An 18,544-nucleotide genomic window follows, 5' to 3' on the forward strand; every position below is an offset into this window, starting at 1 on the left:
GTGCACACATTGTACTCGACTTTACAATTAGGCTTTTTTTTCAAAAAGCAAAAGCACCAGAAAACTCTGCAAAATGAACAATGTGTTTAAAAAAACAAAAACAAAACAGTTTCATGCATAGGAAAGCTAAGAATCTTAAAGTATTAAAATCAGATTTAAGAATTAAACAACCTTGTGAAATTTTTAATACAACACTAGAATGATTTTGTTTCCTTTGCAAGTGTGCCTACTATGTTTCAGGTCCTGTCTTCCCATTCACCCGTACAGGAATTTAAATTCCCTGCAAAATCCCTTTTCCAAATGACATGGGGATTTCAAGATCCCAAGATACAGCAAAGAGGCATCCTATAGGTGTAATAAATTAGTATCTTTCTTTTTCTGTCAGTTGCCTTGCAGTCGGTGGCCCACAAGCCATACCGCAGGGCTTCTCTGCAGTAGGCACTGGTTACTGCCACCGTAAGACCCTCCCTGCCCTGGCTCCAACATCAATCCCTGGTCAGTTTTCTCCATTCAGGGCTAGAAATCCTTTGCCATTGCTGTACGTGCATGTTACCTGGTTGTATCATGAAGTAATAAGAAAAAATATATACCATTCTTTTTTAAAAAAAATATTACTTAGTGAAAGAGATATGGATAGGGTAAGGATGCTACAGATGGATTTTTAGTTACAGCTGAATTGCTTGGAACTCAAAGTCTTCTTATAGCCTGTGTCAAATGAGCTCTCTATGGGAAATCCCACAGTCACTTTCTTCTCCCAGTCTGTATATGCCACAGTATGGTTGTTTTAGGATTGGGTCTGGATGTACTTGGAATGACTATTGTCCTTGTTCTTCAGTCTGATTTGTTATAACCATTTACAAGTCTTATTAATCTAATTTGTTGAAGGGCCCTGATATTTGGAGGGCTCTCTAGTTTGGCATGCTTATTTCTCTGAACTAAGTTTTTGAACAACGTTAAAGCATTGTCTTGGAATCTTATTTTTCTTTAAATCAGTGAGTACAGGTGGATATTAGTGGAGCCAATGGGAAAGAAGGACCTTATCTAAGTCCTGACTACCAGTGTATCTTTGTCTATATTTGGTCTGGCTAGGACAATGATCATTACAAGCAAATATTTAAAAAGAAAATTCTTAAGGTAGAAAAACAGAAAAGAAAGATGGATTTAATGACCTGGATAAGGTCCACCATAATTTGTCTACTCCTTTTATATATTTCTGCTAAATACCAATATGCAATTCACTTTCTGTTAAAAAATAATTTTAGGTGACAAGTAATTGGATACTTTGGTTTTCTTTGTCCTTTATGATGACATTTGTGACACAGATTTTAATTTCAACTCTCTATTCTGATTTTCTTTTAATGTTGGTAAAGTACTTTTCATTTCCCCAGTTACAGCATTAAAACATCTAGCCAGAGTTCCTTTAATGAGTGAATCACTTACTATTTACCAGCATGTAAATTTAAGGACAATTTTAGAGGAAGATTTAATATAATTTTATTCATAAATTTAGTCATTGAACGTGTTTGTTTAATTATAAACAGTTTCTGAGATCATGTTTTTATTTTATTTTACTTATTACTTTAAGCACTTAGGTCAAAATAATACATTTTTAATAATTTTTGAGATTTATGTTAACATGCTATTAAAATCAGAAATAACTTTTTTTTATAAGTTTTAGCAAAGCAGGCCTTCCTACATCTATATTTATAGAACTTTCAAAGTCATCTTATAAGAAATAATACAAGTGAAAGATTTGGAGTGTTTTGTTCCTAAGTCTGGATATAAATTATTTATAGATGTTCCTTATGTATTTAAATTATGTAACATTTTCAAGGATAAAAGGAGAAAACTAGGGGGTGCCTGGGTGGCTCAGTCAATTAAGAATCTGCCTTCAGCTCAGGTCATGATCCCAGGGTCCTGGGATCGAGCCCCACATTGGGGCTCCCTGCTCAGCAGGAGTCTGTTTCTCCTTCTCCCTCTTCTTTCCCCCCCTTCTCATTCTCTCTCTCTCTCAAATAAATAAAATCTTTAAAAAAAAGAGAGGAAACTAACAGATTTCATTTTTTAACTTAATTAATTCATTTATTTTGGTAAGAGCACAGCATAAATTCTACCCTCTTAAGTTTTTTTTTTTTTTTTAAAGATTTTATTTATTTATTTGACAGAGAGAGAGACCGCGAAAGAGGGAACACAAGCAGGGAGAGGGGGAGAGGGAGAAGCGGACTCCCCGCAGAGCAGGGAGCCCGATGCGGGGCTCGATCCCAGGACTCTGGGATCGTGACCTGAGCCGAAGGCAGACACTTAACGACTGAGCCACCCAGGCGCCCCTACCCTCTTAAGTTTTTATGTGCATGACATTTTATTGTTAACTATAGGCACTAGGTTGTATAATAGATCTCCAGAACTTATTCATTTTGTATAACTGTAACTTTATACCCTTTGAACAACTCTTCATTTTTCCCTCCTCCACATAAACTCACAACCACCCTTGTATTTTGTTTCTATGATTTTGATTCTTTTAGGTAACTCATATAAATGCAACTTTATAGTCTTTGTGTTTCTGTGACTGGCTTGCTTCAATTAGCATAATGTCTTTCAGGTCCGTTTATGTTGTCACAAATGGTAGGATTTCCTTCCTTTTAAGGTGAAATAATATTCCACTGTATGTATACACAATGTTTTCTTTACCCATTCATTTGTCAATAGATATTTGAATTACTTCCATATGTTGGCTATTGTGAATGATGCTGCAGTGAATGTCTGAGTGCAGATATCTGTGATCATGATTTCAGTTCTTTTGGATATATTCCCAGAAATTGGGCTACTGGATCATATGATGGTTCCATTTTTATTTTCTGAGGAGCCTCTATGTTTTTCATAGTGACTGCACCATTTTTCATCAATGCCAACAGGGCACAAAGTTCCAATTATTCCACATCCTGCCAATGCTTTTATCTTTTGTTATAATAATAACCATCCCGACAGGTGTGAGATAATATCTCTTTGCAGTTTTGATTTGCATTTCTGATGCTTAGTGATGAGGAACACTTTTCATATACCTACTAGCCATTTGTATATCTTCTTTTGGGGAAATGTCTATTCAAGTCATTTGCCCATTTTTTTTTTAAATTAGGTTGTTCTTTTTTTAATTTAGTTATTGAAGTTCCTTGTATATATTTGAAATTAAACACTTATCAGACATATGAGTTGAAAATATTTTCTCACATTCCATAGGTTGACTTTACACTCTCTTGATTGTGCCTTTTCCTGTGCAGAAACTTTTTAGTTTGATATAGTCCAACTTGTCTATTTTTGCTTTTGTTCCCTGTGCTTTTGATAAAATTATAGGCCAATATCCCTGGTGAACATGGATACAGAACTCCTCAACAAAATATTAACAAACTGACTGTCATAGCACACTAACGAGATCATACACCACGATCATGTGGGATTCATCCCTGGAATACAAGAATGGTTCAAACTGTGCAGATCAATAAATGTGATTTCCACATTAAAAGAAAGAATGAGAGTAAAAACCTCTTGATCATCCAATAGATGAAAAAAAATATCTGACACACTCTTTCATGATAAAAATGCTCCACAAACTACACATGGAAAGAATGTACCTCAACATAATAAAGGTCATATATAAGAAGCCTATCATATTCAATGGTAAAAAATGGAAATCTTTTCTTCCCAGATCAGGAACAAGACACAGATGCCCAGTCTCACCATTTCAATTCAACATATCCCTGAAAGCCCTACCCATAACAATTAGGCAAGAAAAAGTAAAAATAAAAAAAAAAAAGCATTCAAATCAGAAAGGAAGAAGTAAAATAGTCTGTTTGCAGATGACATGAATGTATAAATAAAAAGACCTACAAAGTCTCCACAAACAAACTGTTAGAGCTAATAAACATATTCAGTAAAGTTTCAGTGTACAAAATCAACATACAAAAATCTGTGTGTTTCTATAAATTAGAATGAGATATCTGAAAGGCAATTAAGAAAGCAATCCCACTTAGAATAGCATCAAACAGAATAAAGTACTTGGGAATAAACTTCACCAAGGAGGTGAAAGACTTGTACACTGAAAACTCTTGTACATTAATGAAAGAAATTAAAGATACAAATAAATGGAAAGACATTTCATGCTCATGGTTTAGAAGAACAAATATTGTTAAAAATGCTCATACTATCCAAAGCAATCTATGATTCAATGTTATTTCCATCAAAAACACAGTGAAAATAGAATTTTTTTGGAAATTTCTATTTCTATGGAAACAGTAAAAAAGACCTAGAATTCATATAGAACAATAAAATATCCAGAATAGTCAAAGTGGTCTTGAGAAAGAACAAATCTTAAAGCATCATACTTCCTGATTTGAAATAATATATATAAAGCTATAGTAAATAAAAAAATATGGTACTTGTATAAAGACAGATAGATAGACAAATTGAATAGAACAGAGAGCCCAGATATAAGTCCATGAATGTACAGTTAACTGATCTTCAACAAGAGCATCAGAATATACATTGAAGAAAGGACAGTCTTTTCAAAAAATGGTTCTGGGAAACTGAATATCCACATGTAAAAGGATGAAACTGGACCCTGATCTTACACCATACATAAAAATCAACTCAGTATGGATTAAAGACTTAAACATAAGGCCTGAAAATATAAAACTCTTATATGAAAACAAACAGCAATGTTTCATGACATTTATCTTGGCAATGAAATTAATGGATTTTAGCTATAACCCCAAAGTCTCAAGCATTACTAATTCATGTTTATATTCTACTCTTTTATAGGCATGCAAATCCAGATTCTTTGGCATAACAAATTTACCTCTCATTTAAATAAACACCTTTAATTTTTGTTAAGTCTGTTTTCATAAACTTGCTACACTGGTTATTGAGAACATATCATATATATGTATATGTGTATATATATATATAGTTGTTGATATGAACACATCCATTCTTAGAATTGTATGCTCATAATTAAAATCTGAATAATACTAAATGAGTAAACTTAGCAGAGTTTTAGGAGCTACAGAAAAGAAGAAATTGAAATGTAAGAATGTCTATGTGGTAGCAGACAGTTTTCCTTGGTGGGTTTCCTAGTACTTAATAAACTGTCAGAATCCTGTACAACAGAAACAAAATCAAAATCAAGTCGAGATCACATTAAAGAAAGCTATGGCCTTATGTAGCCTACCTCTTAAGGATTGCTCTGGGTTCTCTTCTAGTAATTCCATGGACAAAGACCAATATTGGTTATACAATGTGCATTTGGATAGATAGATATTTTTTAAAATAGTCAAAGGAAACAGTCACAGAGCCATCAGTAATGACTTTACTCTTCTTATTTGCACCTATTAAAAAATTACTGACTTGTCTGCATTCACCAAAAATAAATTCACAGGTCATTTTTCCTTTCAGTAGTGATGGGATACAACATGTGTCCAAAAAAGCAGATTGCTCTAGTAGAAGAGTATGAACTTTGCCATTAGACATGAGTTAGAGTCATTGTTCTACCACATAATAGTTCTATGATTTGGAGCTATTACATAACCTCTCTGAGCTTTAATTTCTTTACCTGTAATGATCTGGAATAAATATTAACTCACTAAGGGATTTCTGTGTAGATATTATAAAGCACTCTCCATAGTTCTAGACGTAAAGTAGCTCTTCCTCTAATTTATGCTTATTTTCTGAAAATAATTATTTATTCCTTGCTAGAAACATTGACAAAAGTTATTTTTTAAAACTCTGGAGAATCTAGTAATTGTAGAAATTAGAGTTTCTAAAATGAATGATAGAGACAAACAGAGATCGATACAGATATTGAGATAAATGTAGAGATAAGAGGGAGAGAGAGAGATGAGTATATATGGACATCTATATAATTACATATACAAATATAAAAATCACTATTTCATTTTACATTAAAACAACTTGACCCAAGAGATTAGTGATACATTTTTTTCCTTTAATGTAGCTATTAAGATATTTTAAATAAGGATGTGAGGGCGATCTGGCTGCGACATCTGTCACCCCATTGATCGCCAGGGTTGATTCGGCTGATCTGGCTGGCTAGGCGGGTGTCCCCTTCCTCCCTCACTGCTCCATGTGCGTCTCTCCCGAAGCTGCATGCTCGGTCGAAGAGGACGACCTTCCCCGATAGAGGAGGACTGTTCTTCAGTCAAGGGTATACGAGTAGCTGCGCTCCCCTGCTAGAACTTCCAAACAAGCTCTCAAGATATTTTAAATAATATCTTGTCACCAGAGTCCACTTTTGTCACAGAATGAAAGCAAAAGCTACACTTTATTTCCCTTTACATTAGTCAATTTATATTCCTATTACATTTTTTTAAATTCTTCTGTAATGTGCTCTTCTTGTTTTCTTTTTTGAAAGGTGCAGAGAAGAGAGGTATTGAATTCCATATAGACAACAATAAACATGGGGAAAGACAACTTTTGGAGTAAATGACACAACACAGTCTTACTTTGTTTAGCTACAGCTTCAGAGCAATCATCTGTTATTTTCTACGTAATAGAGCAGTCATAGTAGTATCAATCACATTTTTTTCCTTATACTACATTTCCCAGCAGGATGATACCGTTGAGTGAACAATTCATGCAAAGCCTCATATGGCTAAGGAGTTTATGTTTTGCTTGTAACCTAATCTTTGAACTGGAAAACCTTGAGTTACAGTGCCCAACTTTGTCAACAAACCTCACTGGAAGTTTTCTCATGTGACAAATTGAACTACAAAAAAGTGCTTCAACGTAATCTCATCTACAGGGACATTAGGAATAGGGTTTGATAACTAAGGTTTAATGGAGTGATATACAGGGAGGATTTAAATGTAAAGAAGAGTGGAAATGGCCATTGGGGATTGTAACAGGGAGTAGGAGATGATATGAAATATATGAGAGGGTTTTAGGCAGAGGCAAATGTTATTCATTTGAAAACGGCTTGCAAGTGCATAAGCACTTAATACATTTCCATTCCCAAGGGGAGTTCAATTCCCAGATGATAATAATTCATCTTCAGGATTGAGGTAAATGGAAAGCAGTGTGAATGTAGGCTGTTATTGAAAGCTTTTAAGCTACTGACTGCATTAAGCACTGAGCACAGATTATAGCACACCTTGCTGGGATTTTAGTAAAGAATATGATTAATCTAGCTTCTTGTAAATATTGGAATAGAATGTCTGAATATATTATAATAGAATATACAACTTTACTTTTTATCATTGTCACTGTCAGCATTATATTTGGAAATATTGGGCCATTACAACCATCTTTATTTTAGAATTAACTTCAATAAATTAATATTGGTTGACAATTATGAAATTAATTATAAGATTCTCTAAAACAATATTTTAAATTGTTAAGCCTACAACAAGATTATTTGAATGAACAAGTTATATAAATATATAATGCTAATGTAAGTTAATAATATTACAAAAATACAATGACTGTAATTAACAGTACACGGACATTAGAAATATGATAAAATGTAGCCATTTGTACCCAAATATTTCAAAAGATCTGTAAATGCTTAAGAAGCGCTTGCCTATTTTGGAAGTAGAGGAAAGGGACTTTGAGAACTTGTTCGGAGGTTCTAGCAGGGGAGGGCAGCTACTCCTATACCCTTGACTGAAGAATAGTCCTCCTCTATTAATAAGGCCATCCTTTTCCACTGAGTGTGCAGCTTAGGCAGGACATGCATGTAGCAGAGAGGGAGGAAAGGGCCAGGTGCCTAGCCCGTCAGATCAGCTGAATCAACCCCGGTGATCAATGGGACAACAGATGTCACAGACAGATTGCCTACACCTGAAACTAAGAGTACACTGTATGTTAATTATGTAGAATTTAAATAAAAACTTGTTAAAAAAAAAGATAAACTGAAAACAAGTAGAGGAAAGGATCTTAAAATAGATTAAAACATGGTCTTTTTACATATAAACAGTTTGAGTATGGTATTGCACACTTTGAAAATAGAGCATATTCTGATAATATAGAAAAATTAATTAACTCTCTAATCTTCATTTACTTCCTATTTTTATTACTTTATTATTATTATTTTTTTTTAATTTTAAGTGGACTCCATACCCAACATAGGACTTGAACTCAAGACCCTGAGATTGAGAGTCCATGCTCTACTGACTGAGCCAGCCGGGAGCCCCTTTACTTCCTATTTTTAAAGAACGGAAAATACCTATTTCAAAAGGGCCATTGTATAGATTTTGTTTTGTTTTGTTTTAAATAGTTATTTATTTGAGAAAAAGAGTGTGCATGTGAGTGGGGGAGGGGCAAAAGGAGAGGGAGAGAGAGAATCCTCAAGCGGACTCCCAGCTGAGCACAGAGCCGATGTGGACTAGTGCCCAGGAACCTGAGATCATGACCTAAACCGAAATCAAGAGTTGGCTTAACTGGGGCGCCTGGGTGGCTCAGTTGGTTAAGCGACTGCCTTCGGCTCAGGTCATGATCCTGGAGTCCCGGGATCGAGTCCCGCATCGGGCTCTCTGCTCGGCGGGGAGTCTGCTTCTCCCTCTGACCCTCCGCCCTCTCATGTGCTCTCTCTCATTCTCTCTCTCTCAAATAAATAAATAAAATCTTTAAAAAAAAAAAAAAAAGAGTTGCCCAGGCACCCCGGGGCAGTTGTAGGCTTAACTGACTGAGCCACCCAGGCACCCCGGGGCAGTTGTATAGATTTAATGAGATCATTTAAGCAGAATCTTATTAATGTTTATAGAGGCTAGAAAGATAATATAAATAGATGAGCCTAGTCTATAAAAGGTACAGGTGAAGGCAGATGCAGTGGTCATCAATTAATTATAATTTCTACACTCAACCAATATGAGATAGGTAGAATAATTAGGAGTAAGAAAAGTCCATAGTTAAAGATAAGGTGTGCATATGATAACCAGGGTGAAATTTAATCCTGATTGTTATAAGCTAAGTGCTTGAATTAAAAAGAATCAAATAAAAACAAATATTTCAGGAAAAATGAAATAAATCAATAAATGAAAAAAATGTCATTTTTTAATTTAACATTCACTGAATCTTATTCAATACAGAAGCTACACTGAATACATTTAAAGCAGAGTGAACAATTCATAGTTCTTTTGAAAAGTCTCCCAACCTATTTATTTAATATTGTCACAGACCGGGCGCCTGGGTGGCTCAGTCGTTAAGCGTCTGCCTTCGGCTCAGGTCATGATCCCGGGGTCCTGGGATCGAGCCCCACATTGGGCTCCCTGCTCCGTGGGAAGCCTGCTTCTCCCTCTCCCACTCCCCCTGCTTGTGTTCCCTCTCTCGCTGTCTCTCTCTCTGTCAAATAAATAAATAAAATCTTAAAAAAAAAAAAATATTGTCACAGACCTTTATATATCAGTAAGCTTAGTGTGAAATAAAATGCACTTAGGATAATCGGACTCATGTCAAGGTTAACTGTGCTTGATAAGCATTTATTATTTTATGAGCTTTTATTATTTATCATAAATTCTAATATTCATGGTCTCAATTTGGCCAATGACATTGTCACATCCTGTAGAGTAACTGTTCCATAAATCTTTTCATCTGTTGACCCAGAATACACTGAAATTATCTGCCTCGTGATTTCCATATCTGAAGGTTGTATTTTTAAAATAACACCATTTTCAATGTCATTAAATAGATCTGTCTAACACATTGCCATTTTTGCACAATAGTAGAGACTTGTTATCTAACAAGATGCTATGTGATCTGAATGTCATCAGATTGACAGGTTTACAACAATCCTAAGCAATCAGGCATCTCTTTTGCCTACAAAACAAGACTCAAAGCTTTCTTAGTTTGATTTATTGCACGCATTTTGTCTGCAAGGCATTATATACCTTTACTGGAATATTCTCATCTCATCTCGTATTACACAATGCCAATTTGCCTAATTTATTTGATGATAAATTAGGCAAACAATGATGACACCTTATTCATATTACTTCAGGCATGCAGACTAAATAAGCTTCTATACAGTGACAGTGCTGAGTATAAAATCTCGATGACACTCTTAGAAAATCTACATATTAATATTTTGTTGGTGGTGCTCGGGTAAGAATGTTAGAAATTACTTTAAAAATCTATAATTCCAGAGGCCTTAAACTTGGTGAACCCTTTGAAAAATAATTGTGCACTTAGTTTCAAAAAGAAGTTAGAATTATCATCACTTTGTGATTTTCTTAGAATTCTCTTAAATAGGAATTCAGTTGGAAAACAGTGTAAATGTGTGAGGCATTACTAAAACAAATGTGCCCTTCAAATGCACAGGCTCTGGGGTGAGGGGCTGCAGTGAGTTACCTTCTTAAAGTTTTATGAAATCTAATTTATGTCACACATTTTTATCAACTGTCTCCAGAGCCCAGATTACACATTTGTGTGTCCTGTTGTCCTCTGTTTGTCCAGATATCTGAATTCTGATTATGAGATGAATATGCCAGAAAAAGTGGGTCTGTTTTATTATTGTTCTGCCTCTTTATTTGCTTTGCTTTTCAACTTGGTGCACATTTCCTTACTTGTGTTGCATATGAAATGTTATTAAATATGAAATTTCTTAAAAAGTGATTTTCTATTTCATGCAGTAAACTTGTGCATCAATACAAATATCTTTGCCCTAAATTGGTCTATCTATCTAATATATATCTTTAAACTAAACTCTGGTGTAAACAATAATAAAATTTTTAGAAACATACTATCAATAATGAAATTTTAATAGAAAATAAATTATTAGTGAATAAAATATTTCTGTTTTTATCTCAAACATATTTTTTCTTAATTCAAACGTTTTTTAATAGGACGTCAAAATATGTTTCTAGAGACAGTTTGGACTCAGATGACTGAGAGTACTATAGAATGAACAAAAAATGATCTCTTTTTTAATTTAATTATTGTAATGAAATTTAACTAAAGACTGTATATATATGTATATATGTATACATATACATACATACTATCTATATATATTACAACCAATATTGTACAAATTACAATTATACTAATGTTAATATTAAAGTGTAATTTTAGGGGGTGTATTTCAAAAGCACAGTAAACATTGGAGGAGACAGTATGATTATGTTAAAATTAAGAAGTTCTAATCATAAAAATTTACCTCAAGATATTGTCAATACAAATAACTGATAAGAATTTAGTATCATAGACAGATAGGCAGATAGGCAGATAGACAGACGGATGTTAATGAAACAACCCAAAAGAAAACTACAGTATAGTTTTAAAAAGAACTTTCAGAGATGAGAAAAAACAAATCAGCAGTATATATTATGAAAAGATGCCAATCCTCATTAGGTGTCAAGGAAACATATAACCAGAGACAAATGTCATTTTGCATGCACTAGAATACCAAAAGTTAAAAAGCTTCATAATAACAGGACTTGGTGAGATTTGGAAAAATAGGCATCATTAGACATTGTTAGTACCAGTGTCATCTTTACCACCCTGTGGAAAGCACTTTGGCATCATTATCTATTAGAATTAATTTTGTATATAGCTTGGGAGCCAGCAATTGCATGTATTAAAGAAACATTGAACTGCCATCCGTTCAGAAGTTATTTAGGAAGAACCTGCCATGTACTTAGTATTTTGCTTCAATTTGTAATTTCCTTTTTATCTGCCTTTTAACTCCATCCATATTTCCATGGCAACTGAACTAAATTTAATTTAAATACTTTTTACAATGGCTATAACTTAAATATGTGTGAAGCTGGTTACCTTCCCATGTGCACGAATGTCAGCATTACTTCAAACTTAGCTACTCCTTTCTTAATTGTCTATTAGAAAACGGACATTTACAAAATTTACAGTGAATAAGAGGTTTCATTTTAAGGAAAAAAAAAATCTATAGGGAACCATAGGTTTGTTCATTCATGCTTTCACTTATTAAACATTTACTGAAGTAAAAACAAACACAAAAGCAAACATGTTGCTAACATGCGGTTAACAGTTCTCTACTTTTTTTTTTTTTAAGATTTTATTTATTTATTTGAAAGAGAGACTGACATAGAGAGAGCATGAGAGGGGGGAGGGTCAGAGGGAGGAGCAGACTCCCTGCTGAGCAGGGAGCCCGATGTGGGACTCGATCCCAGGACTCCAGGATCATGACCTGAGCCGAAGGCAGTCACTTAACCAAGTGAGCCACCCAGGCGCCCCAACAGTTCTCTACTTTCAGAAAGGCTATAGTTTAGTGCAAGTAGAAGAAGCATGGGGAAATAAAATAATTGCTGCACTAGACATTATAAGCCAGGTGTAATAGGATCTCAGACACAGAAAAAATAAATTCCAAATGAGCTGCGTAGCGTAGCCTTTCTTTATTGAGGTCATGACATTTGAGTTGATATTTGGTGGCTATCACGATACTTCCATAGCCAGACACTTAAAAGTATGTCAAACTCAGGGAATCATCATAGAGTACATGGTAGGTTTCATGAACTTTGTGTAATATATCATCATAAAAATGCTTGCTGGGAATATACAATACATAGTGAGAACAAACTGCTGGGTAGAACCAGACTAAAGATGGCCTGGAACTGCATGAATGGAAGAAGTCAACTTAAGAGTGATTTACATGCCATGTTTCTGCAAAGATAAAAATTCTCTACATATTCATTATTTAGAGAGATCACAATAAACATTTTTTTGCTAGGTTTTATTGTTAACATATAGTGGACATTTGACCATGTTTTTTATTGGCTGGGTAGAATTAACCAAAATTCTAATTCCCAGCATAGTTTATAAGACAAACAGGCTTGTATTTAATCTCAAGACAGAACGTGTATTGTGAAAACTCACTACAGCATGCTGGTGGAACACAATTAACGTGAGCATTCCATGTGAGGTTGAATTATCTCCCTTTATCCATCTTTTGAAGAATATTTGGCATAATAGCATTTCCCAAAAGTCGTGTTACATGGTTCATCAGCCTATTTGAACTTCTAAGAAGAAACCCAGTGCATTCATAAAGTATTATTTTTCATAATAAATAATCATATTAAAATAGTCAAGGACTAAAATTACACCTTAGGCTGCTTATGCCTATTAATTTGTAACCGTTAAATTACGGCAAAACCGACACTGGAAAGATTCTATTATGGTAATAGATAGAAGATAATCCACAGTCAACTTAATGCTTTTGTGGCCCCCTGAACAATCTGTACTTCATACTGATACAAATAAGGTTCGTAGGATGTTGGCCAGATAAGCAACTCTGGCTACAGAGCCTAATATGAAAATATTTTATGTGATACTTAAAAGAGTGGTTGTTCTGCTCCTCGATGTATCTTTGGAATAGTATTATTTTACCCAGACTATGTGATTAGCCTCTTATATTTTATTTTATTATGTTATGTTAATCACCATGCATTACATCATTAGTTTTTGATGTAGTGTTCCATGATTCATTGTTTGTGTATAACACCCAGTGCTCCATTCAATACGTGCCCTTCTTAATACCCATCACCAGGTTAATGGGTACCCCCCTTAAAACCCTCAGTTTGTTTCTCAGAGTCCATAGTCCATGAAAGCCTCTTATATTTTTAGCACATGCTTGCTTTATTTTGCTTTTTTAGATTAAGCTATTAAGAAGTTAACTCAATCAATTGAGACATTCAAAGAAATAACATTTTAATGGATCCAATGATGTAAAATACTTTGCATAGTGTCCAGCACAGAACGAGGGCTCAATAAATATTTGTTCTGATTATCATTATTGTTATTATTTTGGGTCAACGATTATTAGCTTTAAATTTTTCTTAAATACACTGAACAATGGATAAAAATTATGAAAATGGGTAAAAAAATAGGTAAAGATGATAGTGCCATAAGCTAGATTTGGGCCCATTCAAGAAAGAGTTTCAAGCTAGATACCTTAGATTTCTATTTAGTAGCAAGATATTTTGAAGTTCAGATATATTTAGAAATTGCTTACATTTTTATTAACAGATGTGGCAACTATTTGTTTGCTCTTGTATCTTATATATTCTACCACTTTTCTGTGCAGCTAAATTCCGTTTTTGATTCCCATCCAAACCTTTTATCCCCGAGTTTGAAAAAAATGCCCCTAGAACATAAGATCTCAGAGTTTCATTCAAATCTGTTAATTATCCTGGCTGCTTCTTCTTGGAGAGTATGGTAAGAAAGAGAAGTTTCATAGGGAATGTTAGGAAAAAAATAATTTAAAAACTATATATGAAAGTGTTCTTACATAGTGTTCTCCAAGTCATGCCTCACCACATTTTATTTTCAAGAGTGAGCAATAATTAAAGGTTACACGCGTGTGGAGTCACTGTGAGATCAGGAAGCTTCCGCTGAAAATGCTTTCACGTTTCAGTGCCAGCGTTCATTCTTAACCACAGCCACGGATGGCTACACTGCTGCTACTTGGCCTAGTTTTTTGTTTTTTGTTTTTTTTCTCTCTCCCTGTCACTTCTCTGCTGAGCATCTTTGACCCCATTCCCTTTTCTCCGTGCCAGTAATTGCAGCTGCTGGAGTATCACTGCTGTCTGTTGTTAGTTCTGCCCGTCTTCAGAGTTGACAATGGAAGGGAGATGGGCAGTTGTTCTCTCTTTTTAGTACAGACTTTATAGCACAGGGGTGGAGGGGGGAAAGAAGAAGAGGGAGGAAAGACAGGACTAGAGGAGAACAGACCACTTGATTCCTTTCTAAGATTCTCCAGCATTTGTTTCCCTATTGTAACAGTTGTTAAGCAGTGATCCTGCTCCCCGAGGTAGGAGTGATGTTTCAAATAGAGAAGACAGTACGTGTTAGAATAATGTGAGTGATAATTATAAATTCCTAATCTTTATTTGTAGTGGTGGGGCACATTTTTGTTTCATTTACTCAGTCTTCATGCTTTCATTTCCCCTTCTCACGTGATAAGAAAGAATTTTGGTTGTCAAGCTTCTTTATGGGCATTTAAAACAGTAATGACAATATCTCCATGGAGAAGATACTAGGCTTCTGGAAGATTAGAGATTTAAAATCAGGTGAGATTACAAGCAGATGTTTTAATGGAACAACGTAAGAAGCATGTTAGTTAACTTGGAAAAAAAAAACTGGATGACTGGAGACATTTTTCTGGTTTCCATATATTTTCCTCTTTAAATAAACTATTGAACTGATTCTTAGTTTATCATATTAAAAGCACTATGTTTCACTTAGTTCATGTGAATTAGATTTTAAAAACACGTAAGTAAATTCCAACAATTAGAAGCGTATCTATTGAGAATTTTAGGAAAACAGACTAGTAAGTGACAATACCTTACAATAGTAAGAACAAAATCTAAAGTTTAGGATGTCATTTTAGTCAGAAACTGCCATTCCTTTTCCATTAATGCAAGCAAAATAAAGAGGTTAATTTTTTGAGCAGGTACTACATTCACAATTAAGTCAAAGAGAAGAAAAAAATATTCCAGGAGAAAAAAACACTTAGAGAAACCTCAGGCTAAAGTTGAATTGGCCAGTGCAAATCAGTCCTATTCGACAGGATGACTCAGTCAACAAAGTGGATATGCAGTGTCCAGTGAACTCATCTTGGAACCGTCAGGATACTTTCTAACTTAAGATCACAAGGCTTCCATGATTAAACTGAAATTCTTTTATAAAACTTATTATTAGTTTCTAATTTTCCAATTAATATTTTTACATCAAAACTCTTACTATGTGCATAACACAGATATCTGGGTTCTTTATCATGAAATTGTACAAGAACTAAGATATATTTAAAATACTTTGGGGAAAATGAATTCAGTTGTAGAATTAGTCATCCCTTTAATCTCACTACATGTGAATTTATTTTTTTTAAGATTTTATTTATTTATTTTTGAAAGAGCGAGAGGGAGGAGAGAGAGAGAGAGCATGAGCAGGGGGGGAGGGGCAGAGAGAGAGGGAGAAGCAGGCACCCCACTGAGCAGGAAGCCCTAGGAGGGACTTGATCCCATGACCCCAGGATCATGAACGGAGCCAAAGGCAGATGCTTAGCCGATTGAGCCACCCAGGCGCCCCTACATGTGACCTTATTGTTATAGAATGGGAATGTAGCAGATTGAGAATATCACATTTTACATTTTTGTAACAGAGTGCCAAGTCTGGTGCTTATTGTGTCTAAAAGCAAATCAAAAGCAATAGGAAATTCACTTTAATCAACATGATGTAAATAATTTAAGCAATTATAAGAGACAAATCTGAATTTATTTCAGAACTTGTCATTGGCCTGCTAAGGCTTTTAATACTTTATAGTTGACAAAGACTGTTTCAAGGACTATGTTAAATACGTGTTCCTCAGAACTGTGTACACACAAACATTATTTTATTTCTCTTAATTAAAAAACAAGATATATTGGCTAATTATTGCTGCAAGTTGCTTCATGTTTGAGTCACAATATCAAGTTCTTACTTTTGAAGATATGTTTAAGAAAAAATGTGTTTTTGTTTTCCAAAAATATATGTGTGTCCATATGCACACAAACATATGTGTTGTGTGTGTGCATACATGTGTCTGAGTATGCGCCAGTCACTATTCTAAGCAGTTTAAAATTTTTAGCTCATGGAATTCTAATAAAAGCCTTATACTATCTAATTTGTCTGTATATTTAATGCAATTTCTTTAGAAATCTGTTCTAAGAAGAAGTTAACCTCTGTTAACTTATAATCAGCTTTTATGAGACATTATGTCATTTTCTACATGAACACTTTCTCAGACAGTGTAAAGTCCAAATTTTATTTTCTTTTTATTTTGTGACCACTAGAAATTTCAGATGCTAAGTTTATAGCTGACTACAGTGGTTATTCGTTTGGGTGTCTGATGCCTTTTATTACACTGCTACTAATCTCTTTTATAATATCTTTAAAGATGAGCAATTTTCACTGAATTATAAACTATGCATTTATCTGGAATTCTTAACTATCAAGATAGTTAATGTACTTAGGGTTTGTAATTATAATTTGTAATTTCCCTCATGAAATATTTAACTAACAACCTTTATCTTCATAGTCAATGATGCTTTATTTATTTATTTATTTTTACTAAATGATGCTTTAGTCAATTTCCTTCAAAGATTTCATATCTCTTATTTTACTCTATATTTAAATATGATTCTATTTGTGATAGAATTATATAATTATATATAATGATAACATTATATGTAACATAAATATATTAAGTAGATATTTAAATATTAAATATTTAAATAAAGTATTTAAATATTAAGTAGTGAGAAATTCAGAATGAGAGAAGTAATAAAATTATAAAGAAGTATATATAAAATTATCGAGAAGTATAAAAATTATTAGATGGTGTGTGGGTGGCTCAGTCAGCTAAGCATCCGAATCTTGGTTTTGACTCAGGTCAGAATCTCATTGGTTTTGAGATCCAGCTGGGTGCTCAGTGGGGATTCTGCTTGAAGATTCTCTCCCTCTCCCCCCCCCCCACTCTAGCCCTTGCTCTCTCTCCCTCTTTCTCCCTCTCTATAAAACAAACAAATCTTTTAAAAGTATTAGAAATAATACCCTTTTATAAAAATTAGGCGGCACTGCAACAGCTTTAAAGTCTGCCATTTTTCATTGTTTCTTTATACATAATGCTAATTAATATCCAAGTAGTCTTCTATTTCTCTAATTACTTTGTTCTCTCAAATGATAATAAGGAGAATCCTCTGATAGCCCTAATGATAGGTTAGGGTATACTTTTATGCAATGTTTTGTTTTGGCAACATTTCCATTAATTTAATTTCTATAAGTATGATTATCTTGAGTTTTACTTAGCATATATGTATATATAACTACATAGCCAAGATCCATTGAGCAATTAGGTATGTGCCACATACTATTTAAAGTATTTAATAATCATTTTATTTTGTAATTCTCTAATCAACCATTTGGTATATTTTCTAGCTGAGGAGGGTAAAGCAAAGGAGGAAGTAACTGTTTGCCATCTACTTAAAATGGTAGGGTATATGAGTGAGTTAGAAGGCAAAGATTTTCCCGTGTATCTGCAGCTAATCACTACAATTGTTTAAAAATGTCATTGTTGATTGTTTATCACGTAAAAATGACAATCAATCATTTGTGTGAAGAATTTTCAAAATCAAGTCACTTCCTGACTGTGGGTGGGCTTAGAATTTCTATTAAGAAAAGCTCAGGTGTTGGCAGTCTGACTGGGAGGATGTTAGCTAGAAAATTTTTCTTGAAGTTATGTTTGCTTAGTAAGCAGTGTGTTACATTAACATTCTGTGGTGTCCATGATGGTCCTAATAATCCTCCTCTTTCTGTGATACACGCCCTTGTATTATTTTCCCAGATTGAAATAGTTCTTTTTCACACATAGAGTAGGGTGGAGGTGAGGGTATATGACTTCTGAAGCCAGTTCAAAAGGGCATTATGACTTCTGCCTTGCTGTCATGGGTCACTCATTCTGGGGGAAGCCAACTGTCAGTATGTGAGAACATGTAAGCAGCCTTGGGGAGAGTCCCAGACGTAAAGAACT

The 18,544-nt window shown here is 34.2% G+C and overlaps 1 protein-coding gene across 1 annotated transcript in view; it reads left to right on the forward strand.

The window, feature by feature from the left end:
- FSTL5 (follistatin like 5) overlaps positions 1-18,544 on the forward strand; it is a 637,910-nt gene that overhangs the window by 521,635 nt on the left and 97,731 nt on the right. The window lies entirely within an intron of this gene.

The sequence above is a fragment of the Leptonychotes weddellii genome, chromosome 2 (assembly GCF_054177405.1).
Source record: "Leptonychotes weddellii isolate Sample4059 chromosome 2, ASM5417740v2, whole genome shotgun sequence".
NCBI lineage: Eukaryota > Metazoa > Chordata > Mammalia > Carnivora > Phocidae > Leptonychotes > Leptonychotes weddellii.